The sequence below is a fragment of the Phalangium opilio genome, unplaced genomic scaffold (assembly GCF_054372755.1).
Source record: "Phalangium opilio isolate 3A_F unplaced genomic scaffold, DU_Popi_V2 ptg000092l_1, whole genome shotgun sequence".
In the NCBI taxonomy this organism is placed as follows: domain Eukaryota; kingdom Metazoa; phylum Arthropoda; class Arachnida; order Opiliones; family Phalangiidae; genus Phalangium; species Phalangium opilio.
The window spans coordinates 2,993,126-3,006,123 of record NW_028324197.1 but is presented as its reverse complement, the minus strand read 5'-3'; the positions used below and the strand labels follow the sequence as shown (position 1 = coordinate 3,006,123).

The following is a 12,998-nucleotide window of genomic DNA, read 5'->3' as shown; positions in this document are numbered from 1 at the left end:
TGAACTAGACTTCGTAGCTATATAATTTTGAAAAATTAAAATAATAGGGCAAAAGTTCCGATGAGATAATTTAGTTAAATTACTGGAATATTCAGCATTCATGTCGCTTCAAAGCAAGGGCTCCGTGGCTTAATGGTTTAAGCGCCTGTCTAGTAAACAGGAGATCATGAGTTCGATTCTCGTCGGAGCCTCGCTGTTAAGTTACCTGAACTAGACTTCGTAGCTATATAATTTAGAAAAATTTAAATAATAGGGCAAAAGTTCCGATGAGATAATTTAGTTAAATTACTGGAATATTCAGCATTCATGTCGCTTCAAAGCTAGGGCTCCGTGGCTTAGTGGTTAAAGCGCCTGTCTAGTAAACAGGAGATCATGAGTTCGATTCTCGTCGGAGCCTCGCTGTTATATTACTTGAACTAGATTTCGTAGCTATTAAATTTTGAAAAATTGAAAATAATTGTTGATTTAGATATGCATATATGCAAACAATAGTGTAAAAGTTCCGATGAGATAATTTAGTTAATTTACTGAAATATTCAGAATTCATATCACTTCAAAGCAAGGGCTCCGTGGCTTAGTGGTTTAAGCGCCTGTCTAGTAAACAGGAGATCATGAGTTCGATTCTCGTCGGAGCCTCGCTGTTAAGTTACTTGAACTAGACTTCGTAGCTATATAATTTTGAAAAATTAAAATAATAGGGCAAAAGTTTCGATGAGATAAATTAGTTAATTTACTGAAATATTCTGCATTCAAGTCGCTTCAAAGCAAGGGCTCCGTGGCTTAGTGGTTAAAGCGCCTGTCTAGTAAACAGGAAATCATGAGTTCGATTCTCGTCGGAGCCTCGCTGTTATGTTACTTGAACTAGATTTCGTAGCTATATAATATTGAAAAATTAAAATAATAGGGCAAAAGTTTCGATGAGATAAATTAGTTAATTTACTGAAATATTCTGCATTCATATCGCTTCAAAGCAAGGGCTCCATGGCTTAGTGTTTAAAGCGCCTGTCTTGTAAACAGGAGGTCATGAGTTCGATTCTCGTCGGAGCCTCGCTGTTATATTACTTGAACTAGATTTCGTAGCTATTAAATTTTGAAAAATTGAAAATAATTGTTGATTTAGATATGCATATATGCAAACAATAGTGTAAAAGTTCCGATGAGATAATTTAGTTAATTTACTGAAATATTCAGAATTCATATCACTTCAAAGCAAGGGCTCCGTGGCTTAGTGGTTTAAGCGCCTGTCTAGTAAACAGGAGATCATGAGTTCGATTCTCGTCGGAGCCTCGCTGTTAAGTTACCTGAACTAGACTTCGTAGCTATATAATTTTGAAAAATTAAAATAATAGGGCAAAAGTTCCGATGAGATAATTTAGTTAAATTACTGGAATATTCAGCATTCATGTCGCTTCAAAGCAAGGGCTCCGTGGCTTAGTGGTTAAAGCGCCTGTCTAGTAAACAGGAGATCATGAGTTCGATTGTCGTCGGAGCCTCGCTGTTATGTTACTTGAACTAGATTTCGTAGCTATATAATTTTGAAAAATTAAAATAATAGGGCAAAAGTTTCGATGAGATAATTTAGTTAATTTACTGAAATATTCTGCATTCATATCGCTTCAATGCAAGGGCTCTGTGGCTTAGTGGTTAAAGCGCCTGTCTTGTAAACAGGAGATCATGAGTTCGATTCTCGTCGGAGCCTCGCTGTTATATTACTTGAACTAGATTTCGTAGCTATTAAATTTTGAAAAATTAAAATAATAGGGCAAAAGTTCCGATGAGATAATTTAGTTAAATTACTGGAATATTCAGCATTCATGTCGCTTCAAAGCAAGGGTTCCGTGGCTTAGTGGTTAAAGCGCCTGTCTAGTAAACAGGAGATCATGAGTTCGATTCTCATCGGAGCCTCGCTGTTATGTTACTTGAACTAGATTTCGTAGATATATAATATTGAAAAATTAAAATAATAGGGCAAAAGTTTCGATGAGATAATTTAGTTAATTTACTGAAATATTCTGCATTCATATCGCTTCAAAGCAAGGGCTCCGTGGCTTAGTGATTAAAGCGCCTGTCTTGTAAACAGGAGGTCATGAGTTCGATTCTCGTCGGAGCCTCGCTGTTATATTACTTGAACTAGATTTCGTAGCTATTAAATTTTGAAAAATTGAAAATAATTGTTGATTTAGATATGCATATATGCAAACATTAGTGTAAAAGTTCCGATGAGATAATTTAGTTAATTTACTGAAATATTCAGAATTCATATCACTTCAAAGCAAGGGCTCCGTGGCTTAGTGGTTTAAGCGCCTGTCTAGTAAACAGGAGATCATGAGTTCGATTCTCGTCGGAGCCTCGCTGTTAAGTTACCTGAACTAGACTTCGTAGCTATACAATTTTGAAAAATTAAAATAATAGGGCAAAAGTTCCGATGAGATAATTTAGTTAAATTACTGGAATATTCAGCATTCATGTCGCTTCAAAGCAAGGGCTCCGTGGCTTAGTGGTTAAAGCGCCTGTCTAGTAAACAGGAGATCATGAGTTCGATTCTCGTCGGAGCCTCGCTGTTATGTTACTTGAACTAGATTTCGTAGCTATATAATTTTGAAAAATTAAAATAATAGGGCAAAAGTTTCGATGAGATAAATTAGTTAATTTACTGAAATATTCTGCATTCAAGTCGCTTCAAAGCAAGGGCTCCGTGGCTTAGTGGTTAAAGCGCCTGTCTAGTAAACAGGAAATCATGAGTTCGATTCTCGTCGGAGCCTCGCTGTTATGTTACTTGAACTAGATTTCGTAGCTATATAATTTTGAAAAATTAAAATAATAGGGCAAAAGTTTCGATGAGATAAATTAGTTAATTTACTGAAATATTCTGCATTCAAGTCGCTTCAAAGCAAGGGCTCCGTGGCTTAGTGGTTAAAGCGCCTGTCTAGTAAACAGGAAATCATGAGTTCGATTCTCGTCGGAGCCTCGCTGTTATGTTACTTGAACTAGATTTCGTAGCTATATAATATTGAAAAATTAAAATAATAGGGCAAAAGTTTCGATGAGATAAATTAGTTAATTTACTGAAATATTCTGCATTCATATCGCTTCAAAGCAAGGGCTCCGTGGCTTAGTGTTTAAAGCGCCTGTCTTGTAAACAGGAGGTCATGAGTTCGATTCTCGTCGGAGCCTCGCTGTTATGTTACTTGAACTAGATTTCGTAGCTATATAATATTGAAAAATTAAAATAATAGGGCAAAAGTTTCGATGAGATAATTTAGTTAATTTACTGAAATATTCAGAATTCATATCACTTCAAAGCAAGGGCTCCGTGGCTTAGTGGTTTAAGCGCCTGTCTAGTAAACAGGAGATCATGAGTTCGATTCTCGTCGGAGCCTCGCTGTTAAGTTACTTGAACTAGACTTCGTAGCTATATAATTTTGAAAAATTAAAATAATAGGGCAAAAGTTTCGATGAGATAAATTATTTAATTTACTGAAATATTCTGCATTACAGTCGCTTCAAAGCAAGGGCTCCGTGGCTTAGTGGTTAAAGCGCCTGTCTAGTAAACAGGAAATCATGAGTTCGATTCTCGTCGGAGCCTCGCTGTTATGTTACTTGAACTATATTTCGTAGCTATATAATATTGAAAAATTAAAATAATAGGGCAAAAGTTTCGATGAGATAAATTAGTTAATTTACTGAAATATTCTGCATTCATATCGCTTCAAAGCAAGGGCTCCATGGCTTAGTGTTTAAAGCGCCTGTCTTGTAAACAGGAGGTCATGAGTTCGATTCTCGTCGGAGCCTCGCTGTTATATTACTTGAACTAGATTTCGTAGCTATTAAATTTTGAAAAATTGAAAATAATAGTTGATTTAGATATGCATATATGCAAACAATAGTGTAAAAGTTCCAATGAGATAATTTAGTTAATTTACTGAAATAGTCAGAATTCATATCACTTCAAAGCAAGGGCTCCGTGGCTTAGTGGTTTAAGCGCCTGTCTAGTAAACAGGAGATCATGAGTTCGATTCTCGTCGGAGCCTCGCTGTTAAGTTACCTGAACTAGACTTCGTAGCTATATAATTTTGAAAAATTAAAATAATAGGGCAAAAGTTCCGATGAGATAATTTAGTTAAATTACTGGAATATTCAGCATTCATGTCGCTTCAAAGCAAGGGCTCCGTGGCTTAGTGGTTAAAGCGCCTGTCTAGTAAACAGGAGATCATGAGTTCGATTCTCGTCGGAGCCTCGCTGTTATGTTACTTGAACTAGATTTCGTAGCTATATAATTTTGAAAAATTAAAATAATAGGGCAAAAGTTTCGATGAGATAATTTAGTTAATTTACTGAAATATTCTGCATTCATATCGCTTCAATGCAAGGGCTCTGTGGCTTAGTGGTTAAAGCGCCTGTCTTGTAAACAGGAGATCATGAGTTCGATTCTCGTCGGAGCCTCGCTGTTATATTACTTGAACTAGATTTCGTAGCTATTAAATTTTGAAAAATTAAAATAATAGGGCAAAAGTTCCGATGAGATAATTTAGTTAAATTACTGGAATATTCAGCATTCATGTCGCTTCAAAGCAAGGGTTCCGTGGCTTAGTGGTTAAAGCGCCTGTCTAGTAAACAGGAGATCATGAGTTCGATTCTCATCGGAGCCTCGCTGTTATGTTACTTGAACTAGATTTCGTAGATATATAATATTGAAAAATTAAAATAATAGGGCAAAAGTTTCGATGAGATAATTTAGTTAATTTACTGAAATATTCTGCATTCATATCGCTTCAAAGCAAGGGCTCCGTGGCTTAGTGATTAAAGCGCCTGTCTTGTAAACAGGAGGTCATGAGTTCGATTCTCGTCGGAGCCTCGCTGTTATATTACTTGAACTAGATTTCGTAGCTATTAAATTTTGAAAAATTGAAAATAATTGTTGATTTAGATATGCATATATGCAAACAATAGTGTAAAAGTTCCGATGAGATAATTTAGTTAATTTACTGAAATATTCAGAATTCATATCACTTCAAAGCAAGGGCTCCGTGGCTTAGTGGTTTAAGCGCCTGTCTAGTAAACAGGAGATCATGAGTTCGATTCTCGTCGGAGCCTCGCTGTTAAGTTACCTGAACTAGACTTCGTAGCTATATAATTTTTAAAAATTAAAATAATAGGGCAAAAGTTCCGATGAGATAATTTAGTTAAATTACTGGAATATTCAGCATTCATGTCGCTTCAAAGCAAGGGCTCCGTGGCTTAATGGTTTAAGCGCCTGTCTAGTAAACAGGAGATCATGAGTTCGATTCTCGTCGGAGCCTCGCTGTTAAGTTACCTGAACTAGACTTCGTAGCTATATAATTTAGAAAAATTTAAATAATAGGGCAAAAGTTCCGATGAGATAATTTAGTTAAATTACTGGAATATTCAGCATTCATGTCGCTTCAAAGCTAGGGCTCCGTGGCTTAGTGGTTAAAGCGCCTGTCTAGTAAACAGGAGATCATGAGTTCGATTCTCGTCGGAGCCTCGCTGTTATATTACTTGAACTAGATTTCGTAGCTATTAAATTTTGAAAAATTGAAAATAATTGTTGATTTAGATATGCATATATGCAAACAATAGTGTAAAAGTTCCGATGAGATAATTTAGTTAATTTACTGAAATATTCAGAATTCATATCACTTCAAAGCAAGGGCTCCGTGGCTTAGTGGTTTAAGCGCCTGTCTAGTAAACAGGAGATCATGAGTTCGATTCTCGTCGGAGCCTCGCTGTTAAGTTACTTGAACTAGACTTCGTAGCTATATAATTTTGAAAAATTAAAATAATAGGGCAAAAGTTTCGATGAGATAAATTAGTTAATTTACTGAAATATTCTGCATTCAAGTCGCTTCAAAGCAAGGGCTCCGTGGCTTAGTGGTTAAAGCGCCTGTCTAGTAAACAGGAAATCATGAGTTCGATTCTCGTCGGAGCCTCGCTGTTATGTTACTTGAACTAGATTTCGTAGCTATATAATATTGAAAAATTAAAATAATAGGGCAAAAGTTTCGATGAGATAAATTAGTTAATTTACTGAAATATTCTGCATTCATATCGCTTCAAAGCAAGGGCTCCATGGCTTAGTGTTTAAAGCGCCTGTCTTGTAAACAGGAGGTCATGAGTTCGATTCTCGTCGGAGCCTCGCTGTTATATTACTTGAACTAGATTTCGTAGCTATTAAATTTTGAAAAATTGAAAATAATTGTTGATTTAGATATGCATATATGCAAACAATAGTGTAAAAGTTCCGATGAGATAATTTAGTTAATTTACTTAAATATTCAGAATTCATATCACTGCAAAGCAAGGGCTCCGTGGCTTAGTGGTTTAAGCGCCTGTCTAGTAAACAGGAGATCATGAGTTCGATTCTCGTCGGAGCCTCGCTGTTAAGTTACTTGAACTAGACTTCGTAGCTATATAATTTTGAAAAATTAAAATAATAGGGCAAAAGTTCCGATGAGATAATTTAGTTAAATTACTGGAGTATTCAGCATTCAAGTCGCTTCAAAGCAAGGGCTCTGTGGCTTAGTGTTTAAAGCGCCTGTCTTGTAAACAGGAGGTCATGAGTTCGATTCTCGTCGGAGCCTCGCTGTTATATTACTTGAACTAGATTTCGTAGCTATTAAATTTTGAAAAATTGAAAATAATTGTTGATTTAGATATGCATATATGCAAACAATAGTGTAAAAGTTCCGATGAGATAATTTAGTTAATTTACTGAAATATTCAGAATTCATATCACTTCAAAGCAAGGGCTCCGTGGCTTAGTGGTTTAAGCGCCTGTCTAGTAAACAGGAGATCATGAGTTCGATTCTCGTCGGAGCCTCGCTGTTATATTACTTGAACTAGATTTCGTAGCTATTAAATTTTGAAAAATTAAAATAATAGGGCAAAAGTTTCGATGAGATAATTTAGTTAAATTACTGGAATATTCAGCATTCATGTCGCTTCAAATCAAGGGTTCCGTGGCTTAGTGGTTAAAGCACCTGTCTAGTAAACAGGAGATCATGAGTTCGATTCTCGTCGGAGCCTCACTGTTATATTACTTGAACTAGATTTCGTAGCTATTAAATTTTGAAAAATTAAAATAATAGGGCAAAAGTTCCGATGAGATAATTTAGTTAAATTACTGGAATATTCAGCATTCATGTCGCTTCAAAGCAAGGGTTCCGTGGCTTAGTGGTTAAAGCGCCTGTCTAGTAAACAGGAGATCATGAGTTCGATTCTCATCGGAGCCTCGCTGTTATGTTACTTGAACTAGATTTCGTAGATATATAATATTGAAAAATTAAAATAATAGGGCAAAAGTTTCGATGAGATAATTTAGTTAATTTACTGAAATATTCTGCATTCATATCGCTTCAAAGCAAGGGCTCCGTGGCTTAGTGATTAAAGCGCCTGTCTTGTAAACAGGAGGTCATGAGTTCGATTCTCGTCGGAGCCTCGCTGTTATATTACTTGAACTAGATTTCGTAGCTATTAAATTTTGAAAAATTGAAAATAATTGTTGATTTAGATATGCATATATGCAAACATTAGTGTAAAAGTTCCGATGAGATAATTTAGTTAATTTACTGAAATATTCAGAATTCATATCACTTCAAAGCAAGGGCTCCGTGGCTTAGTGGTTTAAGCGCCTGTCTAGTAAACAGGAGATCATCATGAGTTCGATTCTCGTCGGAGCCTCGCTGTTAAGTTACCTGAACTAGACTTCGTAGCTATATAATTTTGAAAAATTAAAATAATAGGGCAAAAGTTCCGATGAGATAATTTAGTTAAATTACTGGAATATTCAGCATTCATGTCGCTTCAAAGCAAGGGCTCCGTGGCTTAGTGGTTAAAGCGCCTGTCTTGTAAACAGGAGATCATGAGTTCGATTCTCGTCGGAGCCTCGCTGTTATATTACTTGAACTAGATTTCGTAGCTATTAACTTTTGAAAAATTGAAAATAATTGTTGATTTAGATATGCATATATGCAAACAATAGTGTAAAAGTTCCGATGATATAATTTAGTTAATTTACTGAAATATTCAGAATTCATATCACTTCAAAGCAAGGGCTCCGTGGCTTAGTGGTTTAAGCGCCTGTCTAGTAAACAGGAGATCATGAGTTCGATTCTCGTCGGAGCCTCGCTGTTAAGTTACTTGAACTAGACTTCGTAGCTATATAATTTTGAAAAATTAAAATAATAGGGCAAATGTTCCGATGAGATAATTTAGTTAAATTACTGGAGTATTCAGCATTCAAGTCGCTTCAAAGCAAGGGCTCTGTGGCTTAGTGTTTAAAGCGCCTGTCTTGTAAACAGGAGGTCATGAGTTCGATTCTCGTCGGAGCCTCGCTGTTATATTACTTGAACTAGATTTCGTAGCTATTAAATTTTGAAAAATTGAAAATAATTGTTGATTTAGATATGCATATATGCAAACAATAGTGTAAAAGTTCCGATGAGATAATTTAGTTAATTTACTGAAATATTCAGAATTCATATCACTTCAAAGCAAGGGCTCCGTGGCTTAGTGGTTTAAGCGCCTGTCTAGTAAACAGGAGACCATGAGTTCGATTCTCGTCGGAGCCTCGCTGTTAAGTTACTTGAACTAGATTTCGTAGCTATATAATTTTGAAAAATTAAAATAATAGGGCAAAAGTTCCGATGAGATAATTTAGTTAAATTACTGGAATATTCAGCATTCAAGTCGCTTCAAAGCAAGGGCTCCGTGGCTTAGTGGTTAAAGCGCCTGTCTAGTAAACAGGAGATCATGAGTTCGATTCTCGTCGGAGCCTCGCTGTTATGTTACTTGAACTAGATTTCGTAGCTATATAATTTTGAAAAATTAAAATAATAGGGCAAAAGTTCCGATGAGATAATTTAGTTAAATTACTGGAATATTCAGCATTCATGTCGCTTCAAAGCAAGGGCTCCGTGGCTTAGTGGTTAAAGCGCCTGTCTAGTAAACAGGAGATCATGAGTTCGATTCTCGTCGGAGCCTCGCTGTTATGTTACTTGAACTAGATTTCGTAGCTATATAATATTGAAAAATTAAAATAATAGGGCAAAAGTTTCGATGAGATAATTTAGTTAATTTACTGAAATATTCTGCATTCATATCGCTTCAAAGCAAGGGCTCCATGGCTTAGTGTTTAAAGCGCCTGTCTTGTAAACAGGAGGTCATGAGTTCGATTCTCGTCGGAGCCTCGCTGTTATATTACTTGAACTAGATTTCGTAGCTATTAAATTTTGAAAAATTGAAAATAATTGTTGATTTAGATATGCATATATGCAAACAATAGTGTAAAAGTTCCGATGAGATAATTTAGTTAATTTACTTAAATATTCAGAATTCATATCACTTCAAAGCAAGGGCTCCGTGGCTTAGTGGTTTAAGCGCCTGTCTAGTAAACAGGAGATCATGAGTTCGATTCTCGTCGGAGCCTCGCTGTTAAGTTACTTGAACTAGACTTCGTAGCTATATAATTTTGAAAAATTAAAATAATAGGGCAAAAGTTCCGATGAGATAATTTAGTTAAATTACTGGAGTATTCAGCATTCAAGTCGCTTCAAAGCAAGGGCTCTGTGGCTTAGTGTTTAAAGCGCCTGTCTTGTAAACAGGAGGTCATGAGTTCGATTCTCGTCGGAGCCTCGCTGTTATATTACTTGAACTAGATTTCGTAGCTATTAAATTTTGAAAAATTGAAAATAATTGTTGATTTAGATATGCATATATGCAAACCATAGTGTAAAAGTTCCGATGAGATAATTTAGTTAATTTACTGAAATATTCAGAATTCATATCACTTCAAAGCAAGGGCTCCGTGGCTTAGTGGTTTAAGCGCCTGTCTAGTAAACAGGAGATCATGAGTTCGATTCTCGTCGGAGCCTCGCTGTTATATTACTTGAACTAGATTTCGTAGCTATTAAATTTTGAAAAATTAAAATAATAGGGCAAAAGTTTCGATGAGATAATTTAGTTAAATTACTGGAATATTCAGCATTCATGTCGCTTCAAATCAAGGGTTCCGTGGCTTAGTGGTTAAAGCACCTGTCTAGTAAACAGGAGATCATGAGTTCGATTCTCGTCGGAGCCTCACTGTTATATTACTTGAACTAGATTTCGTAGCTATTAAATTTTGAAAAATTAAAATAATAGGGCAAAAGTTCCGATGAGATAATTTAGTTAAATTACTGGAATATTCAGCATTCATGTCGCTTCAAAGCAAGGGTTCCGTGGCTTAGTGGTTAAAGCGCCTGTCTAGTAAACAGGAGATCATGAGTTCGATTCTCATCGGAGCCTCGCTGTTATGTTACTTGAACTAGATTTCGTAGATATATAATATTGAAAAATTAAAATAATAGGGCAAAAGTTTCGATGAGATAATTTAGTTAATTTACTGAAATATTCTGCATTCATATCGCTTCAAAGCAAGGGCTCCGTGGCTTAGTGATTAAAGCGCCTGTCTTGTAAACAGGAGGTCATGAGTTCGATTCTCGTCGGAGCCTCGCTGTTATATTACTTGAACTAGATTTCGTAGCTATTAAATTTTGAAAAATTGAAAATAATTGTTGATTTAGATATGCATATATGCAAACATTAGTGTAAAAGTTCCGATGAGATAATTTAGTTAATTTACTGAAATATTCAGAATTCATATCACTTCAAAGCAAGGGCTCCGTGGCTTAGTGGTTTAAGCGCCTGTCTAGTAAACAGGAGATCATCATGAGTTCGATTCTCGTCGGAGCCTCGCTGTTAAGTTACCTGAACTAGACTTCGTAGCTATATAATTTTGAAAAATTAAAATAATAGGGCAAAAGTTCCGATGAGATAATTTAGTTAAATTACTGGAGTATTCAGCATTCAAGTCGCTTCAAAGCAAGGGCTCTGTGGCTTAGTGTTTAAAGCGCCTGTCTTGTAAACAGGAGGTCATGAGTTCGATTCTCGTCGGAGCCTCGCTGTTATATTACTTGAACTAGATTTCGTAGCTATTAAATTTTGAAAAATTGAAAATAATTGTTGATTTAGATATGCATATATGCAAACAATAGTGTAAAAGTTCCGATGAGATAATTTAGTTAATTTACTGAAATATTCAGAATTCATATCACTTCAAAGCAAGGGCTCCGTGGCTTAGTGGTTTAAGCGCCTGTCTAGTAAACAGGAGACCATGAGTTCGATTCTCGTCGGAGCCTCGCTGTTAAGTTACTTGAACTAGATTTCGTAGCTATATAATTTTGAAAAATTAAAATAATAGGGCAAAAGTTCCGATGAGATAATTTAGTTAAATTACTGGAATATTCAGCATTCAAGTCGCTTCAAAGCAAGGGCTCCGTGGCTTAGTGGTTAAAGCGCCTGTCTAGTAAACAGGAGATCATGAGTTCGATTCTCGTCGGAGCCTCGCTGTTATGTTACTTGAACTAGATTTCGTAGCTATATAATTTTGAAAAATTAAAATAATAGGGCAAAAGTTCCGATGAGATAATTTAGTTAAATTACTGGAATATTCAGCATTCATGTCGCTTCAAAGCAAGGGCTCCGTGGCTTAGTGGTTAAAGCGCCTGTCTAGTAAACAGGAGATCATGAGTTCGATTCTCGTCGGAGCCTCGCTGTTATGTTACTTGAACTAGATTTCGTAGCTATATAATATTGAAAAATTAAAATAATAGGGCAAAAGTTTCGATGAGATAATTTAGTTAATTTACTGAAATATTCTGCATTCATATCGCTTCAAAGCAAGGGCTCCGTGGCTTAGTGTTTAAAGCGCCTGTCTTGTAAACAGGAGGTCATGAGTTCGATTCTCGTCAGAGCCTCGCTGTTATATTACTTGAACTAGATTTCGTAGCTATTAAATTTTGAAAAATTGAAAATAATTGTTGATTTAGATATGCATATATGCAAACAATAGTGTAAAAGTTCCGATGAGATAATTTAGTTAATTTACTGAAATATTCAGAATTCATATCACTTCAAAGCAAGGGCTCCGTGGCTTAGTGGTTTAAGCGCCTGTCTAGTAAACAGGAGATCATGAGTTCGATTCTCGTCGGAGCCTCGCTGTTAAGTTACCTGAACTAGACTTCGTAGCTATATAATTTTGAAAAATTAAAATAATAGGGCAAAAGTTCCGATGAGATAATTTAGTTAAATTACTGGAATATTCAGCATTCATGTCGCTTCAAAGCAAGGGCTCCGTGGCTTAGTGGTTAAAGCGCCTGTCTTGTAAACAAGAGATCATGAGTTCGATTCTCGTCGGAGCCTCGCTGTTATATTACTTGAACTAGATTTCGTAGCTATTAACTTTTGAAAAATTGAAAATAATTGTTGATTTAGATATGCATATATGCAAACAATAGTGTAAAAGTTCCGATGATATAATTTAGTTAATTTACTGAAATATTCAGAATTCATATCACTTCAAAGCAAGGGCTCCGTGGCTTAGTGGTTTAAGCGCCTGTCTAGTAAACAGGAGATCATGAGTTCGATTCTCGTCGGAGCCTCGCTGTTAAGTTACCTGAACTAGACTTCGTAGCTATATAATTTTGAAAAATTAAAATAATAGGGCAAAAGTTCCGATGAGATAATTTAGTTAAATTACTGGAATATTCAGCATTCATGTCGCTTCAAAGCAAGGGCTCCGTGGCTTAGTGGTTAAAGCGCCTGTCTTGTAAACAAGAGATCATGAGTTCGATTCTCGTCGGAGCCTCGCTGTTATATTACTTGAACTAGATTTCGTAGCTATTAACTTTTGAAAAATTGAAAATAATTGTTGATTTAGATATGCATATATGCAAACAATAGTGTAAAAGTTCCGATGATATAATTTAGTTAATTTACTGAAATATTCAGAATTCATATCACTTCAAAGCAAGGGCTCCGTGGCTTAGTGGTTTAAGCGCCTGTCTAGTAAACAGGAGATCATGAGTTCTATTCTCGTCGGAGCCTCGCTGTTAAGTTACTTGAACTAGACTTCGTAGCTATATAATTTTGAAAAATTA

General features: G+C 35.8%; 58 non-coding genes across 58 annotated transcripts; all 58 read left to right on the top strand.

Moving 5' to 3' along the window:
• The first annotated feature begins 118 nt into the window (after window positions 1–118).
• TRNAT-AGU (transfer RNA threonine (anticodon AGU)) lies at window positions 119–191 on the top strand. The gene has a single exon. It is a non-coding gene; the product is annotated as a tRNA-Thr (tRNA).
• A 133-nt stretch (window positions 192–324) lies between these two features.
• On the top strand, window positions 325–397 carry TRNAT-AGU (transfer RNA threonine (anticodon AGU)). Its single transcript has one exon. It is a non-coding gene; the product is annotated as a tRNA-Thr (tRNA).
• A 166-nt stretch (window positions 398–563) lies between these two features.
• Window positions 564–636, top strand: TRNAT-AGU (transfer RNA threonine (anticodon AGU)). The gene has a single exon. It is a non-coding gene; the product is annotated as a tRNA-Thr (tRNA).
• A 133-nt stretch (window positions 637–769) lies between these two features.
• TRNAT-AGU (transfer RNA threonine (anticodon AGU)) lies at window positions 770–842 on the top strand. Its single transcript has one exon. It is a non-coding gene; the product is annotated as a tRNA-Thr (tRNA).
• Window positions 843–975: 133 nt separating this feature from the next.
• On the top strand, window positions 976–1,048 carry TRNAT-UGU (transfer RNA threonine (anticodon UGU)). Its single transcript has one exon. It is a non-coding gene; the product is annotated as a tRNA-Thr (tRNA).
• Window positions 1,049–1,214: 166 nt separating this feature from the next.
• On the top strand, window positions 1,215–1,287 carry TRNAT-AGU (transfer RNA threonine (anticodon AGU)). The gene has a single exon. It is a non-coding gene; the product is annotated as a tRNA-Thr (tRNA).
• Window positions 1,288–1,626: 339 nt separating this feature from the next.
• Window positions 1,627–1,699, top strand: TRNAT-UGU (transfer RNA threonine (anticodon UGU)). Its single transcript has one exon. It is a non-coding gene; the product is annotated as a tRNA-Thr (tRNA).
• Window positions 1,700–1,832: 133 nt separating this feature from the next.
• TRNAT-AGU (transfer RNA threonine (anticodon AGU)) lies at window positions 1,833–1,905 on the top strand. The gene has a single exon. It is a non-coding gene; the product is annotated as a tRNA-Thr (tRNA).
• Window positions 1,906–2,038: 133 nt separating this feature from the next.
• TRNAT-UGU (transfer RNA threonine (anticodon UGU)) lies at window positions 2,039–2,111 on the top strand. Its single transcript has one exon. It is a non-coding gene; the product is annotated as a tRNA-Thr (tRNA).
• Window positions 2,112–2,277: 166 nt separating this feature from the next.
• On the top strand, window positions 2,278–2,350 carry TRNAT-AGU (transfer RNA threonine (anticodon AGU)). The gene has a single exon. It is a non-coding gene; the product is annotated as a tRNA-Thr (tRNA).
• Window positions 2,351–2,483: 133 nt separating this feature from the next.
• Window positions 2,484–2,556, top strand: TRNAT-AGU (transfer RNA threonine (anticodon AGU)). Its single transcript has one exon. It is a non-coding gene; the product is annotated as a tRNA-Thr (tRNA).
• A 133-nt stretch (window positions 2,557–2,689) lies between these two features.
• Window positions 2,690–2,762, top strand: TRNAT-AGU (transfer RNA threonine (anticodon AGU)). Its single transcript has one exon. It is a non-coding gene; the product is annotated as a tRNA-Thr (tRNA).
• A 133-nt stretch (window positions 2,763–2,895) lies between these two features.
• On the top strand, window positions 2,896–2,968 carry TRNAT-AGU (transfer RNA threonine (anticodon AGU)). Its single transcript has one exon. It is a non-coding gene; the product is annotated as a tRNA-Thr (tRNA).
• A 133-nt stretch (window positions 2,969–3,101) lies between these two features.
• Window positions 3,102–3,174, top strand: TRNAT-UGU (transfer RNA threonine (anticodon UGU)). Its single transcript has one exon. It is a non-coding gene; the product is annotated as a tRNA-Thr (tRNA).
• A 133-nt stretch (window positions 3,175–3,307) lies between these two features.
• On the top strand, window positions 3,308–3,380 carry TRNAT-AGU (transfer RNA threonine (anticodon AGU)). The gene has a single exon. It is a non-coding gene; the product is annotated as a tRNA-Thr (tRNA).
• Window positions 3,381–3,513: 133 nt separating this feature from the next.
• TRNAT-AGU (transfer RNA threonine (anticodon AGU)) lies at window positions 3,514–3,586 on the top strand. The gene has a single exon. It is a non-coding gene; the product is annotated as a tRNA-Thr (tRNA).
• A 133-nt stretch (window positions 3,587–3,719) lies between these two features.
• Window positions 3,720–3,792, top strand: TRNAT-UGU (transfer RNA threonine (anticodon UGU)). The gene has a single exon. It is a non-coding gene; the product is annotated as a tRNA-Thr (tRNA).
• Window positions 3,793–3,958: 166 nt separating this feature from the next.
• TRNAT-AGU (transfer RNA threonine (anticodon AGU)) lies at window positions 3,959–4,031 on the top strand. Its single transcript has one exon. It is a non-coding gene; the product is annotated as a tRNA-Thr (tRNA).
• Window positions 4,032–4,164: 133 nt separating this feature from the next.
• TRNAT-AGU (transfer RNA threonine (anticodon AGU)) lies at window positions 4,165–4,237 on the top strand. Its single transcript has one exon. It is a non-coding gene; the product is annotated as a tRNA-Thr (tRNA).
• A 133-nt stretch (window positions 4,238–4,370) lies between these two features.
• On the top strand, window positions 4,371–4,443 carry TRNAT-UGU (transfer RNA threonine (anticodon UGU)). Its single transcript has one exon. It is a non-coding gene; the product is annotated as a tRNA-Thr (tRNA).
• A 133-nt stretch (window positions 4,444–4,576) lies between these two features.
• On the top strand, window positions 4,577–4,649 carry TRNAT-AGU (transfer RNA threonine (anticodon AGU)). The gene has a single exon. It is a non-coding gene; the product is annotated as a tRNA-Thr (tRNA).
• Window positions 4,650–4,782: 133 nt separating this feature from the next.
• On the top strand, window positions 4,783–4,855 carry TRNAT-UGU (transfer RNA threonine (anticodon UGU)). Its single transcript has one exon. It is a non-coding gene; the product is annotated as a tRNA-Thr (tRNA).
• A 166-nt stretch (window positions 4,856–5,021) lies between these two features.
• On the top strand, window positions 5,022–5,094 carry TRNAT-AGU (transfer RNA threonine (anticodon AGU)). Its single transcript has one exon. It is a non-coding gene; the product is annotated as a tRNA-Thr (tRNA).
• A 133-nt stretch (window positions 5,095–5,227) lies between these two features.
• TRNAT-AGU (transfer RNA threonine (anticodon AGU)) lies at window positions 5,228–5,300 on the top strand. The gene has a single exon. It is a non-coding gene; the product is annotated as a tRNA-Thr (tRNA).
• Window positions 5,301–5,433: 133 nt separating this feature from the next.
• TRNAT-AGU (transfer RNA threonine (anticodon AGU)) lies at window positions 5,434–5,506 on the top strand. Its single transcript has one exon. It is a non-coding gene; the product is annotated as a tRNA-Thr (tRNA).
• Window positions 5,507–5,672: 166 nt separating this feature from the next.
• TRNAT-AGU (transfer RNA threonine (anticodon AGU)) lies at window positions 5,673–5,745 on the top strand. The gene has a single exon. It is a non-coding gene; the product is annotated as a tRNA-Thr (tRNA).
• A 133-nt stretch (window positions 5,746–5,878) lies between these two features.
• Window positions 5,879–5,951, top strand: TRNAT-AGU (transfer RNA threonine (anticodon AGU)). Its single transcript has one exon. It is a non-coding gene; the product is annotated as a tRNA-Thr (tRNA).
• Window positions 5,952–6,084: 133 nt separating this feature from the next.
• Window positions 6,085–6,157, top strand: TRNAT-UGU (transfer RNA threonine (anticodon UGU)). The gene has a single exon. It is a non-coding gene; the product is annotated as a tRNA-Thr (tRNA).
• Window positions 6,158–6,323: 166 nt separating this feature from the next.
• TRNAT-AGU (transfer RNA threonine (anticodon AGU)) lies at window positions 6,324–6,396 on the top strand. Its single transcript has one exon. It is a non-coding gene; the product is annotated as a tRNA-Thr (tRNA).
• A 133-nt stretch (window positions 6,397–6,529) lies between these two features.
• TRNAT-UGU (transfer RNA threonine (anticodon UGU)) lies at window positions 6,530–6,602 on the top strand. The gene has a single exon. It is a non-coding gene; the product is annotated as a tRNA-Thr (tRNA).
• A 166-nt stretch (window positions 6,603–6,768) lies between these two features.
• On the top strand, window positions 6,769–6,841 carry TRNAT-AGU (transfer RNA threonine (anticodon AGU)). Its single transcript has one exon. It is a non-coding gene; the product is annotated as a tRNA-Thr (tRNA).
• Window positions 6,842–6,974: 133 nt separating this feature from the next.
• TRNAT-AGU (transfer RNA threonine (anticodon AGU)) lies at window positions 6,975–7,047 on the top strand. Its single transcript has one exon. It is a non-coding gene; the product is annotated as a tRNA-Thr (tRNA).
• A 133-nt stretch (window positions 7,048–7,180) lies between these two features.
• On the top strand, window positions 7,181–7,253 carry TRNAT-AGU (transfer RNA threonine (anticodon AGU)). Its single transcript has one exon. It is a non-coding gene; the product is annotated as a tRNA-Thr (tRNA).
• A 133-nt stretch (window positions 7,254–7,386) lies between these two features.
• TRNAT-UGU (transfer RNA threonine (anticodon UGU)) lies at window positions 7,387–7,459 on the top strand. The gene has a single exon. It is a non-coding gene; the product is annotated as a tRNA-Thr (tRNA).
• A 166-nt stretch (window positions 7,460–7,625) lies between these two features.
• Window positions 7,626–7,701, top strand: TRNAT-AGU (transfer RNA threonine (anticodon AGU)). The gene has a single exon. It is a non-coding gene; the product is annotated as a tRNA-Thr (tRNA).
• Window positions 7,702–7,834: 133 nt separating this feature from the next.
• Window positions 7,835–7,907, top strand: TRNAT-UGU (transfer RNA threonine (anticodon UGU)). Its single transcript has one exon. It is a non-coding gene; the product is annotated as a tRNA-Thr (tRNA).
• Window positions 7,908–8,073: 166 nt separating this feature from the next.
• TRNAT-AGU (transfer RNA threonine (anticodon AGU)) lies at window positions 8,074–8,146 on the top strand. Its single transcript has one exon. It is a non-coding gene; the product is annotated as a tRNA-Thr (tRNA).
• A 133-nt stretch (window positions 8,147–8,279) lies between these two features.
• On the top strand, window positions 8,280–8,352 carry TRNAT-UGU (transfer RNA threonine (anticodon UGU)). Its single transcript has one exon. It is a non-coding gene; the product is annotated as a tRNA-Thr (tRNA).
• Window positions 8,353–8,518: 166 nt separating this feature from the next.
• TRNAT-AGU (transfer RNA threonine (anticodon AGU)) lies at window positions 8,519–8,591 on the top strand. Its single transcript has one exon. It is a non-coding gene; the product is annotated as a tRNA-Thr (tRNA).
• Window positions 8,592–8,724: 133 nt separating this feature from the next.
• TRNAT-AGU (transfer RNA threonine (anticodon AGU)) lies at window positions 8,725–8,797 on the top strand. Its single transcript has one exon. It is a non-coding gene; the product is annotated as a tRNA-Thr (tRNA).
• Window positions 8,798–8,930: 133 nt separating this feature from the next.
• Window positions 8,931–9,003, top strand: TRNAT-AGU (transfer RNA threonine (anticodon AGU)). The gene has a single exon. It is a non-coding gene; the product is annotated as a tRNA-Thr (tRNA).
• Window positions 9,004–9,136: 133 nt separating this feature from the next.
• TRNAT-UGU (transfer RNA threonine (anticodon UGU)) lies at window positions 9,137–9,209 on the top strand. Its single transcript has one exon. It is a non-coding gene; the product is annotated as a tRNA-Thr (tRNA).
• A 166-nt stretch (window positions 9,210–9,375) lies between these two features.
• Window positions 9,376–9,448, top strand: TRNAT-AGU (transfer RNA threonine (anticodon AGU)). The gene has a single exon. It is a non-coding gene; the product is annotated as a tRNA-Thr (tRNA).
• Window positions 9,449–9,581: 133 nt separating this feature from the next.
• Window positions 9,582–9,654, top strand: TRNAT-UGU (transfer RNA threonine (anticodon UGU)). Its single transcript has one exon. It is a non-coding gene; the product is annotated as a tRNA-Thr (tRNA).
• A 166-nt stretch (window positions 9,655–9,820) lies between these two features.
• On the top strand, window positions 9,821–9,893 carry TRNAT-AGU (transfer RNA threonine (anticodon AGU)). The gene has a single exon. It is a non-coding gene; the product is annotated as a tRNA-Thr (tRNA).
• A 133-nt stretch (window positions 9,894–10,026) lies between these two features.
• On the top strand, window positions 10,027–10,099 carry TRNAT-AGU (transfer RNA threonine (anticodon AGU)). The gene has a single exon. It is a non-coding gene; the product is annotated as a tRNA-Thr (tRNA).
• Window positions 10,100–10,232: 133 nt separating this feature from the next.
• Window positions 10,233–10,305, top strand: TRNAT-AGU (transfer RNA threonine (anticodon AGU)). Its single transcript has one exon. It is a non-coding gene; the product is annotated as a tRNA-Thr (tRNA).
• Window positions 10,306–10,438: 133 nt separating this feature from the next.
• TRNAT-UGU (transfer RNA threonine (anticodon UGU)) lies at window positions 10,439–10,511 on the top strand. Its single transcript has one exon. It is a non-coding gene; the product is annotated as a tRNA-Thr (tRNA).
• A 166-nt stretch (window positions 10,512–10,677) lies between these two features.
• On the top strand, window positions 10,678–10,753 carry TRNAT-AGU (transfer RNA threonine (anticodon AGU)). The gene has a single exon. It is a non-coding gene; the product is annotated as a tRNA-Thr (tRNA).
• Window positions 10,754–10,886: 133 nt separating this feature from the next.
• Window positions 10,887–10,959, top strand: TRNAT-UGU (transfer RNA threonine (anticodon UGU)). The gene has a single exon. It is a non-coding gene; the product is annotated as a tRNA-Thr (tRNA).
• A 166-nt stretch (window positions 10,960–11,125) lies between these two features.
• TRNAT-AGU (transfer RNA threonine (anticodon AGU)) lies at window positions 11,126–11,198 on the top strand. The gene has a single exon. It is a non-coding gene; the product is annotated as a tRNA-Thr (tRNA).
• Window positions 11,199–11,331: 133 nt separating this feature from the next.
• Window positions 11,332–11,404, top strand: TRNAT-AGU (transfer RNA threonine (anticodon AGU)). The gene has a single exon. It is a non-coding gene; the product is annotated as a tRNA-Thr (tRNA).
• Window positions 11,405–11,537: 133 nt separating this feature from the next.
• Window positions 11,538–11,610, top strand: TRNAT-AGU (transfer RNA threonine (anticodon AGU)). The gene has a single exon. It is a non-coding gene; the product is annotated as a tRNA-Thr (tRNA).
• A 133-nt stretch (window positions 11,611–11,743) lies between these two features.
• On the top strand, window positions 11,744–11,816 carry TRNAT-UGU (transfer RNA threonine (anticodon UGU)). The gene has a single exon. It is a non-coding gene; the product is annotated as a tRNA-Thr (tRNA).
• Window positions 11,817–11,982: 166 nt separating this feature from the next.
• On the top strand, window positions 11,983–12,055 carry TRNAT-AGU (transfer RNA threonine (anticodon AGU)). Its single transcript has one exon. It is a non-coding gene; the product is annotated as a tRNA-Thr (tRNA).
• Window positions 12,056–12,188: 133 nt separating this feature from the next.
• Window positions 12,189–12,261, top strand: TRNAT-UGU (transfer RNA threonine (anticodon UGU)). The gene has a single exon. It is a non-coding gene; the product is annotated as a tRNA-Thr (tRNA).
• A 166-nt stretch (window positions 12,262–12,427) lies between these two features.
• TRNAT-AGU (transfer RNA threonine (anticodon AGU)) lies at window positions 12,428–12,500 on the top strand. The gene has a single exon. It is a non-coding gene; the product is annotated as a tRNA-Thr (tRNA).
• Window positions 12,501–12,633: 133 nt separating this feature from the next.
• On the top strand, window positions 12,634–12,706 carry TRNAT-UGU (transfer RNA threonine (anticodon UGU)). Its single transcript has one exon. It is a non-coding gene; the product is annotated as a tRNA-Thr (tRNA).
• The last annotated feature ends 292 nt before the right edge of the window (window positions 12,707–12,998 follow it).